A 12,139-nucleotide genomic window follows, 5' to 3' on the forward strand; every position below is an offset into this window, starting at 1 on the left:
CTTAGCTCTTCATTATATTACCTGGCCGGTGTGTAATGTGTGGCAGATGGACAGGAGGTGTGAGAACGGCCTCTGACCACATCCTTAGCTCTTCATTATATTACCTGGCCGGTGTGTAATGTGTGGCAGATGGACAGGAGGTATGAGAACGGCCTCTGACCGCACCACATCCTTAGCTCTTCATTATATTACCTGGCCGGTGTGTAATGTGTGGCAGATGGACAGGAGGTATGAGAACGGCCTCTGACCGCACCACATCCTTAGCTCTTCATTGTATTACCTGGCCGGTGTGTAATGTGTGGCAGGTGGACAGGAGGTATGAGAACGGCCTCTGACCACACCACATCCTTAGCTCTTCATTGTATTACCTGGCCGGTGTGTAATGTGTGGCAGACGGACAGGAGGTAGAGAACGGCCTCTGACCGCACCACATCCTTAGCTCTTCATTGTATTACCTGGCCGGTGTGTAATGTGTGGCAGATGGACAGGAGGTATGAGAACGGCCTCTGACCGCACCACATCCTTAGCTCTTCATTGTATTACCTGGCCGGTGTGTAATGTGTGGCAGACGGACAGGAGGTATGAGAACGGCCTCTACCGCACCACATCCTTAGCTCTTCATTGTATTACCTGGCCGGTGTGTAATGTGTGGCAGATGGACAGGAGGTATGAGAACGGCCTCTGACCGCACCACAGCCTTACCTCTTCATTATATTACCTGGCCGGTGTGTAATGTATGGCAGATGGACAGGAGGTGTGAGAACGGCCTCTGACCGCACCACATCCTTAGCTCTTCATTATATTACCTGGCCGGTGTGTAATGTGTGGCAGATGGACAGGAGGTGTGAGAACGGCCTGTACCGCACCACAGCCTTAGCTCTTCATATTATTACCTGGCCGGTGTGTAATGTGTGGCAGATGGACAGGAGGTGTGAGAACGGCCTGTACCGCACCACAGCCTTAGCTCTTCATATTATTACCTGGCCGGTGTGTAATGTATGGCAGATGGACAGGAGGTGTGAGAACGGCCTGTACCGCACCACAGCCTTAGCTCTTCATTATATTACCTGGCCGGTGTGTAATGTGTGGCAGATGGACAGGAGGTGTGAGAATGGCCTCTGACCGCACCACATCCTTAGCTCTTCATTGTATTACCTGGCATAACGCTACTCACTAGTGATTGATGGCCTTGACAGAAGTTATGAAGCATTGAACGACCGCCCTATTACATGGAGTACATTACAAGCTGCGCTCGGACACAATTCACCTGTATGGTGAATATGGCAGCATGTACATCATTGTGAATAGATAAAATAACCACTTTAAAGGGAAAATACCATACATAGCAAAGTTTGTAAAAGTGAGTTGAAAGAAAAAAAAAACATCTGCAAAGGGCGCCCTGCAACTAAAAGGTCTTGTCTTGATTAACTACTCATTAATTTTTTTTTCTTTCCTTCGACTCCATGTGTAACACAACAACAAGAAACTTTAGTAACGTTCAGAAGTGTCTTCATCAAGACATTGGTCTCTTCCAGCCAATCACTGACCTCAGCAACTCGTTCCAGCTATATCGAATGAGCCACGGAGATCTGTGATTGGCTGCAGCAATGTTGACGTGATGTCACAGCCAAACAGCCTAGAACACCGCCGCAGTGAAGACGGTGCTCAATCTGGTTTGGGGGTGTAAGTTTACACCGTGTGCAGAATTATTAGGCAAGTTGTATTTTAGAGGATTTTTTTTTATTATTGATCAACAACTATGTTCTCAATCAACCCAAAAGACACATATCAAAGATTAATATTTTTGGCAGTTGGAGTGGGGTTTTTTAGATTTGGCTATCTTAGGAGGATATCTGTTTGTGCAGGTAACTCTAAAGGGGGCTTTACACGCTACGATATCATTAATGTTTTATCGTCGGGGTCACGTTGTTAGTGACGCACATCCGGCATCATTAATGATATCGCAGCGTATGACATTTACCAGCGACCTTAAGCGACCTCAGAAATGGTGAAAATCGTTCACCATGGAGAGGTCGTCCCAAACTCAAAAATCGGTAAGGGTTGTTTTTCGATGTGGTTTGTTGCTCCTGCGGCAGCACACATCGCTGTGTGTGACACCGCAGGAGCGAGGAACGTCTCCTTACCTGCTGCCGGCCACAATGCGGAAGGAATAGGTGGGCGGGATGTTTACATCACACTCAGCTCCGCCTCTCCGCTTTGATTGGCCGGCCACTTAGTGACGTCGAACGTCCCTCCCCCTTGAGGGAGGGATTGTTCGCCAGTCACAGCGACGACGCCGACCAGTTAAGTGCGTGTGACGCTGGCGTAGCGATAATGTTCGCTACGGCAGCGATCACAAACAATCGCATGCACGACAGGGGCGGGTCCTTTCCCGCTCGATATCGCTAAAAATTGCTAGCGATATCGTAGCATGTAAAGCCACCTTTACTGTGCAGAACTATTAGGCAACTTAAACAAATATATTCCCATCTCACTTGTTTATTTTCACCAGGTAAACCAATATAACTTCACAAAATTTAGAAATAAACATTTCTTACATGCAAAAACAAAACCCCAAAAATGAGTGACCAATACAGCCCCCTTTCTTTATGATGACACTCAGCAGCCGACCATCCATAGATTCTGTCATTGCTTGATCTGTTTACGATCAACATTGCGTGCAGCAGCCACCACAGCCTCCAGACACTGTTCCCAGAGGTGGACTGTTTTCCCTCCCTGTAGATCTCACATTTTATGAGGGACCACAGGTTCTCTCTGGGGTTCAGATCAGGTGAACAAGGGGGCCATGTCATTATTTTTTCATCTTTTAGACCTTTACTGGCCAGCCACGCTGTGGAGTAGTTGGATGCATGTGATGGAGCATTGTCCTGCTTGAAAATCATGTTTTTCTTGAATGATACCGACTTCTTCCTGTACCACTGCTTGAAGAAGTTGTCTTCTGGAAACTGGCAGTAGGTCTGTGAGTTGAGCTTCACTCCATCCTCAACCCGAAAAGGTCCCACAAGTTTATCTTTGATGATACCAGCCCATACCAGTACCCACTGGCGTGAGTCGGAGTGGAGCTCTCTGCCTTTTACTGATCCAGCCTCTGGCCCATCCATCTGGCCCATCAAGAGTCACTCATTTCATCAGTCCATAAAACCTTTGAAAAAATCAGTCTTAAGATATTTCTTGGCCCAGTCTTGACGTTTTATCTTATGTTTCTTGTTCAAAGGTGGTGGTTTTTCCAGCCTTCCTTACCTTGGCCATGTCCCTGAGTATGGCACACCTTGTGCTTTTTGATACTCGAGTAACGTTGCAGCTCTGAAATATGGCCAAACTGGTGGCAAAAGGCATCTTGGCAGCTTCACGCTTGATTTTCCTCAATTCATGGGCAGTTATTTTGCACCTTTTTTGCCCAGCACGCTTCTTGCGACCCTGTTGGCTATTTGACATGAAACGCTTGATTGTTCGTTGATCACGCTTCAAAAGTTTAGCAATTTCAAGACTGCTGCATCCCTCTGCAGGACATCTCACAATTTTGGAATTTTAAGAGCCCGTCAAGTCTCTCTTCTGACCCATTTTGCCAAAGGAAAGGAAGTTGCCTAATAATTAATCACACCTTATATAGTGTGTTGATGTCATTACACCACATCCCTCCTCATTACAGAGCTGCACATCACCTGATTTACATAATTGGTAGTTGGCTCTCGGCCTATACAGCTTGGAGTAGGACAACATGTATAAAAAGTATCATGGGATCAAAATACTCATTTGCCTAATAATTCTGCACACAGTGAATTTGCACAGTCAGTGTTTGCAACGTTTTGGAAGTAGCGTGTTTGTCTGCATACAGAATGCTGCGTTCTACAGTACAAGCACAGTGGATGGATTTATAGAAATCTCCTGCCCACGGTGCTTCTTTTCTCTGCTGCGTAAACTGACATACGGCGCGGCTTTCCAAGCTGCAGCATGTCAATTTCTGTTCCTGTGGCTAGAATGTTCTCCATAGGAAGAAAAAAAGCAAAAGTAGGTAGCACACTGAACCCTGATAGTAGGCACGGACTGCTCCATTCTCCTGCAGAGCACACTGACATTTCCACAGGCGGGCTGACACTGCATCAGTTGGTGTACATGCAACCTAAGAGCTTACTTTGTAGTCTTCCATATCACTAAAGGGGGCTTTACACGCTACGATATCGTTAATGTTTTGTCGTCGGGGTCAAGTTGTTAGTGACGCACATCCGGCGTCATTAACGATATCGCAGCGTGTGAAACTGACCAGCGACCTTAAGCGACCTCAAAAATGGTGAAAATCGTTCACCATGGAGAGGTCGTCCCAAACTCAAAAATCGGTAAGGGTTGTTTATCCAGGTGGTTCATTGCTCATGCGGCAGCACACATCGCTACGTGTGACACCGCAGGAGCGAGGAACGTCTCCTTACCTGCCGCCGGCCACAATGCGGAAGGAAGGAGGTGGGCGGGATGTTACGTCCTGCTCATTTCCGCCCCTCCGCTTTGATTGGCCGGCCGCTTAGTGACGTTGCGGTGACGTCGCTGTGATGCCAAACGTCCCTCCCCCTTGAAGGAGGGATTGTTCGGCAGTCACAGCGACGCCGTCGACCAGGTAAGTATGTGTGACGCTGCCGTAGCGATAATGTTCGCTATGGCAGCGATCACAAACAATCGCATGCGCGACGGGGGCGGGTACTTACACGCTCGCTATCGCTACAAATTGCTAGCGATATCGCTACCGTGTAAAGCCCCCTTTAGTCTATGTGAAAAAAATTAATGTGAACACTTTCATATCTAGTACTACTAATATACTAATCGCATACTGATAGATGACAGACTGAACATGAGTCAACAGTGTGATGCAGCAGCAAAAAAGACAAGCACAATTGTGCAATGTATTAACAGAAGCACAGATCACGTGAAGTAATTATCACCCTCTACCCCTCTTTGGTCAGACTTCATCTGCAATTCTGAGCACCACGTTTTAAAAAATCTCTCAACAAATTGGAGCAAGTTCAGAGAAGAGCAGCCAGAATGGTGACCGGTCTATAAACCGTCCTATGAGGAACAGTTACAGGATACGGGAATGTTTAGCTTGAAAAAAAGAAAACAGAGAGGAAACTTAATAGCCGTCTACAAATATCTGAAGAGCTGTCGAACTAGAGGGGTCAGCCCTATTCTCATTTGCAGACAAGGAAAGACTAGAAGCAATGGAATGAAACCGATTGGGAAGAGTCACAGATTAGATTTTGGAATAAAAACCTTTTGACAGTGAGGGTGATCAATGACTGGAACCACAAGAGGTAGTGAGTTCCCCTTCAAGGGAAGACGTAAAAAGGAGACTGGACAGACACCTGTGTGGGATGATATAGTGAATCCTGCTGTGAGCAGGGATTGGACCTGATGACCCTGGAGGTCCCGTCCAACTATAACATTCTATGATTCTACTGCACATAATCTACAGATACAGTAGAATAAATCCCAACTGGCATAGTGACATGGTTTTTAGCCAAGTGTGTCCATTTTAAAAACGCCCCTAGGGACCTGGTCCTTTACCCACTAGAGTTTAGCTTTTTCATAAAGAGCAGGCTAAATCCCAGTGGGCAGAAGGACCTGGTCCATTAGATCACTAAGTCTTGTATTAAAACAGTTATTAGGACCTGTTCTTTTAGCCCACTCGGTATTAGCTTTCTCATGTAAAGCAGGCTAAATCCCAGTGGGCAGAAGGACCTGGTCCTTTTTCCCCACTAAGAATTGTATTAAAACAATCATTAGGACCTGGTCCTTTCGTCCACTAGGATTTAGCTTTCTTATGTAGAGCAGGCTAAATCCCAGTGGGCAGAAGGATCTGGTCCCTTTGCCCACTGGGAAATAGCCGGCTCTGGATAGAGAAAGCTAAATCCCAGTGGAAGGAGGGACCTGGTCCTTCTGCCCACTGGGATTTAGCCTGCTCTGTGTGAGAAATCTAAATCCTAGTGGGCTAAAGGACCAGGTTCTAATGAGTGTTTTAATACGATTTTTAGTGGGAAAAAGGACCGGGTCCTTCTGCCCACTGGGATTTAGCCTCGACCCATTCCTTATGAAAGCCTCCACAGCATCGCCCCATGCCCTGTGTAACCCCCTCCCCCATAAGCCACTTACCTTATTGAAGCCTCCACAGCACGGTGCTGCAGCTTCAGTACATCCCCTGTGAGATATACACGAGCTGCAGCCCCCAGCACTGACAGGAGACACTGCTCTGTGCCCCCAACATCCAGGCTGAGACCCCAGAGCTATAACTAATGAGGAAACGGTGAATATTCTCCACCTCAGGGTCAGGATCCGTCCACTCTGCACAGAGGAGCCCGATCACTGCCGCTTCCCGCCCACAGATCGGTTGAGCCTAGAGAAGAATACAGGCCTCACTGAATAAAATACACGCCCCCTAACAGTACATGAATAGGCCCCGGAAGTGAACATCATAACCTGCAAGCAACCTGTATTCTCTAGCATCTACCTAAGCAGCAGTGCTCCTCTGTGCAGAGCTGTGGGCGGGAAGCAGCTGTGCTAGGGCAAGTTAGACATGGAATGAACATGAAATATATGTAGATAATAATAGAATGAGCGTATATGCCATATAACCAGGTGTATATTATGTTACCTGAGCATTATAGGTGTGGAATGATCATGAAATATCTGTAGATAATAGGAGAATGAATGCATATGGCATATAACCAGGTGTATATTACGTTACCTGAGCATTATAGGTGTGAAATGATCATGAAATATCTGTAGATAATAGGAGAATGAACGCATATGGCATATATCCAGGTGTATATTATGTTACCTGAGCATTATAGGTGTGGAATGATCATGAAATATCTGTAGATAATAGGAGAATGAAGGCATATGGCATATAACCAGGTGTATATTATGTTACCTGAGCATTATAGGTGTGGAATGATTATGAAATATCTGTAGATAATAGGAGAATGAAGGCATATGGCATATAACCAGGTGTATATTATGTTACCTGAGCATTATAGGTGTGGAATGATCATGAAATATCTGTAGATAATAGGAGAATGAATGCATATGGCATATAACCAGGTGTATATTACGTTACCTGAGCATTATAGGTGTGAAATGATCATGAAATATCTGTAGATAATAGGAGAATGAACGCATATGGCATATATCCAGGTGTATATTATGTTACCTGAGCATTATAGGTGTGGAATGATCATGAAATATCTGTAGATAATAGGAGAATGAAGGCATATGGCATATAACCAGGTGTATATTATGTTACCTGAGCATTATAGGTGTGGAATGATTATAAAATATCTGTAGATAATAGGAGAATGAACGCATATGGCATATATCCAGGTGTATATTATGTTACCTGAGCATTATAGGTGTGGAATGATTATGAAATATCTGTAGATAATAGGAGAATGAAGGCATATGGCATATAACCAGGTGTATATTATGTTACCTGAGCATTATAGGTGTGGAATGATCATGAAATATCTGTAGATAATAGGAGAATGAACGCATATGGCATATAACCAGGTGTATATTATGTTACCTGAGCATTATAGGTGTGGAATGATCATGAAATATCTGTAGATAATAGGAGAATGAATGCATATGGCATATAACCAGGTGTATATTACGTTACCTGAGCATTATAGGTGTGGAATGATCATGAAATATCTGTAGATAATAGGAGAATGAATGCATATGGCATATAACCAGGTGTATATTATGTTACCTGAGCATTATAGGTGTGGAATGATCATGAAATATCTGTAGATAATAGGAGAATGAATGCATATGGCATATAACCAGGTGTATATTACGTTACCTGAGCATTATAGGTGTGGAATGATCATGAAATATCTGTAGATAATAGGAGAATGAACGCATATGGCATATAACCAGGTGTATATTACGTTACCTGAGCATTATAGGTGTGGAATGATCATGAAATATCTGTAGATAATAGGAGAATGAACGCATATGGCATATAACCAGGTGTATATTATGTTACCTGAGCATTATAGGTGTGGAATGATCATGAAATATATGTAGATAATAGGAGAATGAACGCATATGGCATATAACCAGGTGTATATTATGTTACCTGAGCATTATAGGTGTGGAATGATCATGAAATATCTGTAGATAATAGGAGAATGAACGCATATGGCATATAACCAGGTGTATATTATGTTACCTGAGCATTATAGGTGTGGGATGATCATGAAATATCTGTAGATAATAGGAGAATGAACGCATATGGCATATAACCAGGTGTATATTATGTTACCTGAGCATTATAGGTGTGGAATGATCATGAAATATCTGTAGATAATAGGAGAATGAATGCATATGGCATATAACCAGGTGTATATTATGTTACCTGAGCATTATAGGTGTGGAATGATCATGAAATATCTGTAGATAGTAGGAGAATGAATGCATATGCCATATAACCAGGTGTATATTATGTTACCTGAGCATTATAGGTGTGGAATGATCATGAAATATCTGTAGATAATAGGAGAATGAATGCATATGGCATATAACCAGGTGTATATTATGTTACCTGAGCATTATAGGTGTGGCATGATCATGAAATATATGTAGATAATAGGACGATGCTGAAGTTGGTTTCTTATTTGTCCAGTTTCTTATTCGGGGCTGAAGTTGGTTTCTTATTCGTCAGTTTCTTATTCGGCAATTTAGTTTTTTCAGTTCATTATGCATTTAACAACAAAAATAACACATCACAATAATAAAATACAATGCACTGAGGTGCCCTAATATAAATACACTCAAAATCAGCTGCGAAAATTATAAAACTGGCAAAAAAATGGGCATCAAAGTGGGCACCAAAGTATGTTAGTCAAAGGGTTAAATGGCTTTGGGCCACTGATCTAACACCACAATTGCCTATCTAGTGATGCCTCTAATCAAACTCAAGTGACTCCAGCCTGGCCCAAACAGGTTCTGGGCATCAAAACTGGCATCAAAGTGGGCACACAGGCAATTTTCACAGATTTGAATAAGTAACTGGTGTTTTTGAGGGGTTAAATGGCTTTGGGCCACTGATCTCACACCACATTTACATACCTAGTGATGCCACACATCAAATTCAGATCACTCCACCCTGGCTCAAACAGGTTCTGGGCATCAGAACTGGCATCAAAGTGGGCAAAACCCCAGTTTTCACCGATTTGAATAAGTAACGTGTTTTTGAGGGGTTAAATGGCTTTGGGCCACTGATATCTCACCATAAATACAAACCTTTAGGATTCTCATTCACTTTGGTGCATTCAAATCCCTTTATAATTTTCTACAAATCTGCACAAGTCAAAATCTTCACAATATCAAAGTAATTTAAGACAGACTGGAGTAATGCGGGCGTCACACGGGACAATAAATCGTTCGATCGCATAAGTCATCGCCCCCATTGTTTGTGCGTCACGGACAATTAGTTGTCGGTGGCGCACAAAGTCGTTTACCCCGTCACACGTACTTACCTCCCGGGCGACGTCGCTGTGGGCGGCGAACATCCTCTTCCTGAAGGGGGAGGGACGTTCAGCGTCACAGCGACGTCACACGGCAGCCGTCCAATAGACGCGGAGAAGCGGAGTTGAGCGGGATGTAAACATCCTGCCCACCTCCTTCCTTCCACTTTGCCGGCGGGACGCAGGTAAGCTGTGTTCGTCGCTCCCGGGGTGTCACACAGAGCGATGTGTGCTGCCACGGGAACGATGAACAACCGGCGCACCGAAGGAGGAACGAGATTATGAAAATGAAAAACGTGTCAACGAGCAACGATAAGGTTGATATTTCTGGTCTTTCATAGGTGTCACACGGTACGATATGTCTGACGATGCCGGATGTGCGTCACTAACGACGTGACCCCGACGACATATCGCCCGATATATCGTACCGTGTGACGCCCGCTTTACTTGACTTTGATGCCAGTTCTGATGCCCAGAACCAGGGCCGGCGTCAACACCCGGCAAATGCCGAGGCCCTGGGCTGCAAGGGGGGCCCACTCGCAGTGGCAGGACAAGTCACCACAACTCATGGGGGCCCGGTGCCCGCGCTGTTACCGGCCTCACCATTGCCGAGGATTGCACTTTCAATTGTATAGGCATCGCAGTTGCCGATACAATTCAAAGCAATGAATGATGAAATGGAGCGTGTGAAGGGGTATGCGAGAGAGCAGGCAGAGACACCAGGCCGATAAACAATCCAACAAGTTTAATTGAGGCAGGGAGCATAAAATAAACAATATCCAAATGGTTCTTGAGAGTCCACAATGAGTCCACCAAAGAGACAAACCACAAACAGTGTTCCATACCATGGGGACTCATTTACCAGAGACAGGTGCAGGGGAAGAAGGTACCAGAGAACCAGACTGGCACTGGGACGAAGGGAACTTGGAGGCGAAACCAGCTGGCCTTGACCAACCAGTTAACATCTTGAGAACAGTGAGTAAACCAGTTGCACTGAATACCTATCTGGACTCTTTCTTGCGATGCCCATCGCACCATACACCCGCTGGGGCAATGCCCTACTTGCGGAGGGACTACCACACTAGCTGCTCATACCACCAGCCCCAGTAGAGACATTCTGCAGCAGCGGCTCCCTATACTTAGCCGCAACACCGCAAGTGGCATCACGAATAACTCTATTCAAATATCCCCTGTAAATATCCCCATTACAAAAAGGGCTTAAGGCACGAAACTGAGTAATGGCCACCATCTTGACATCCCCAAGATGTACACTGCCCGGAACCGAGTACGCCATATCCCTGGGTGCTACAAAAACATGTGGCTTAATCTCCCACCTCTTCTTAGATCAACTCCCTGGATAGGCAGAAGTGCTCAGACCCACCCCTTTATCATTTGCTACTTGTAGCTCCTAGTTAGAAAGAAGTTTCTAGAACACAGTCTCCAGAGATTTTGTATTCATGAAGCCCCCTGCAGAGGAGAACAATATACGTGCAACCCTCCACCAGATCAAGGACAATTGTACCGCCCCGGGGCTCGGATCCGTGCTCGTCAGTGGGTGGCTCAAGCTCTCCACAGACCCGGGGGTCACGTCGGTCTGAAAGGGGGTTGGCGCTACACGTAGGCACTTCGGTGGGGAGGTCCACGGCCGGAGCCGCGGTGGTGTGCAGGGGATTGTGGTGAATGGATGGACACCACCGCTGCCGTTGACTAGGCTCCCGGGGACGGTATTGCGCAGCTTGGTGTTGACCCCCTCCGTGGGTAGGGGGATGATGGTCCCAGGGGCCTGAGGGAGGTGCTGAGTCGCAGGGATGGATGCGTGTTGGGGTGTCGGTGCGGTGCGGCACGGTGCTCGGCCCGAAGGCACTGTTGTACTCACTATGATAAAACACGCTAGAGTCTCTGGTAAACCAAACAAGATGATGAACGGTGCCCGCAGCCGGCTGCAGCTTCCCCCTAACAGGTTGGTGGTTTCCGCCTTTTTCCTACACCTCTTTAATGTAAATGTTATGACTCTTATGCCTAAGCAACGGTAGTCCGCTCCCATGCTTGCTGGGTGTCGGGAGAGTCCTGTTTGCCCGCGGATGCTGGCCCCTTGGGTCTCTATGCCTTTGTGACGCCCTGGACCCCCAGGGGTCACAGTATAGCAACACACACACATACCCCCTCCCCTGGTTAGGTGACACCAGTCAAACAAAATCCTTGTTGCCACCCTCCAGGCTTGATGTCCACACCAGGTGGGGCGGAGCCAGGCAGTTGACCCCACCCACCGAGGAGTTCACAGGCCTGGAGGCGGGAAAAGACAGTAGATTGGAGTTGAGTTGAGTTAGTGGAGTTGAGGAGTTGAGAGTGGAAGGGTGAGGAGTAAGAACTGTGTGTGTCTAGGTCGGAGCCCAGGCACGATCAGCAAGGTCGGCAGGTGGTGGTGGCCGTCTGCAGGAGTTGGTGGAGGTCAGCGGAACCGTAGGACCAGGGTCGGGCGGTGGCCCGCCTGTACCGAACCTGGGAGCAAATTGAAGCCAAGCACCAAGGCAAGGTACTCAGATCCCGACTAGGCTAGGAGGCGCCGAAAAGGTCAAATTCTCTGATTGCGGTCTGGACCTCAGGGG

Source organism: Anomaloglossus baeobatrachus, assembly GCF_048569485.1.
Source record: "Anomaloglossus baeobatrachus isolate aAnoBae1 chromosome 5 unlocalized genomic scaffold, aAnoBae1.hap1 SUPER_5_unloc_9, whole genome shotgun sequence".
NCBI lineage: Eukaryota > Metazoa > Chordata > Amphibia > Anura > Aromobatidae > Anomaloglossus > Anomaloglossus baeobatrachus.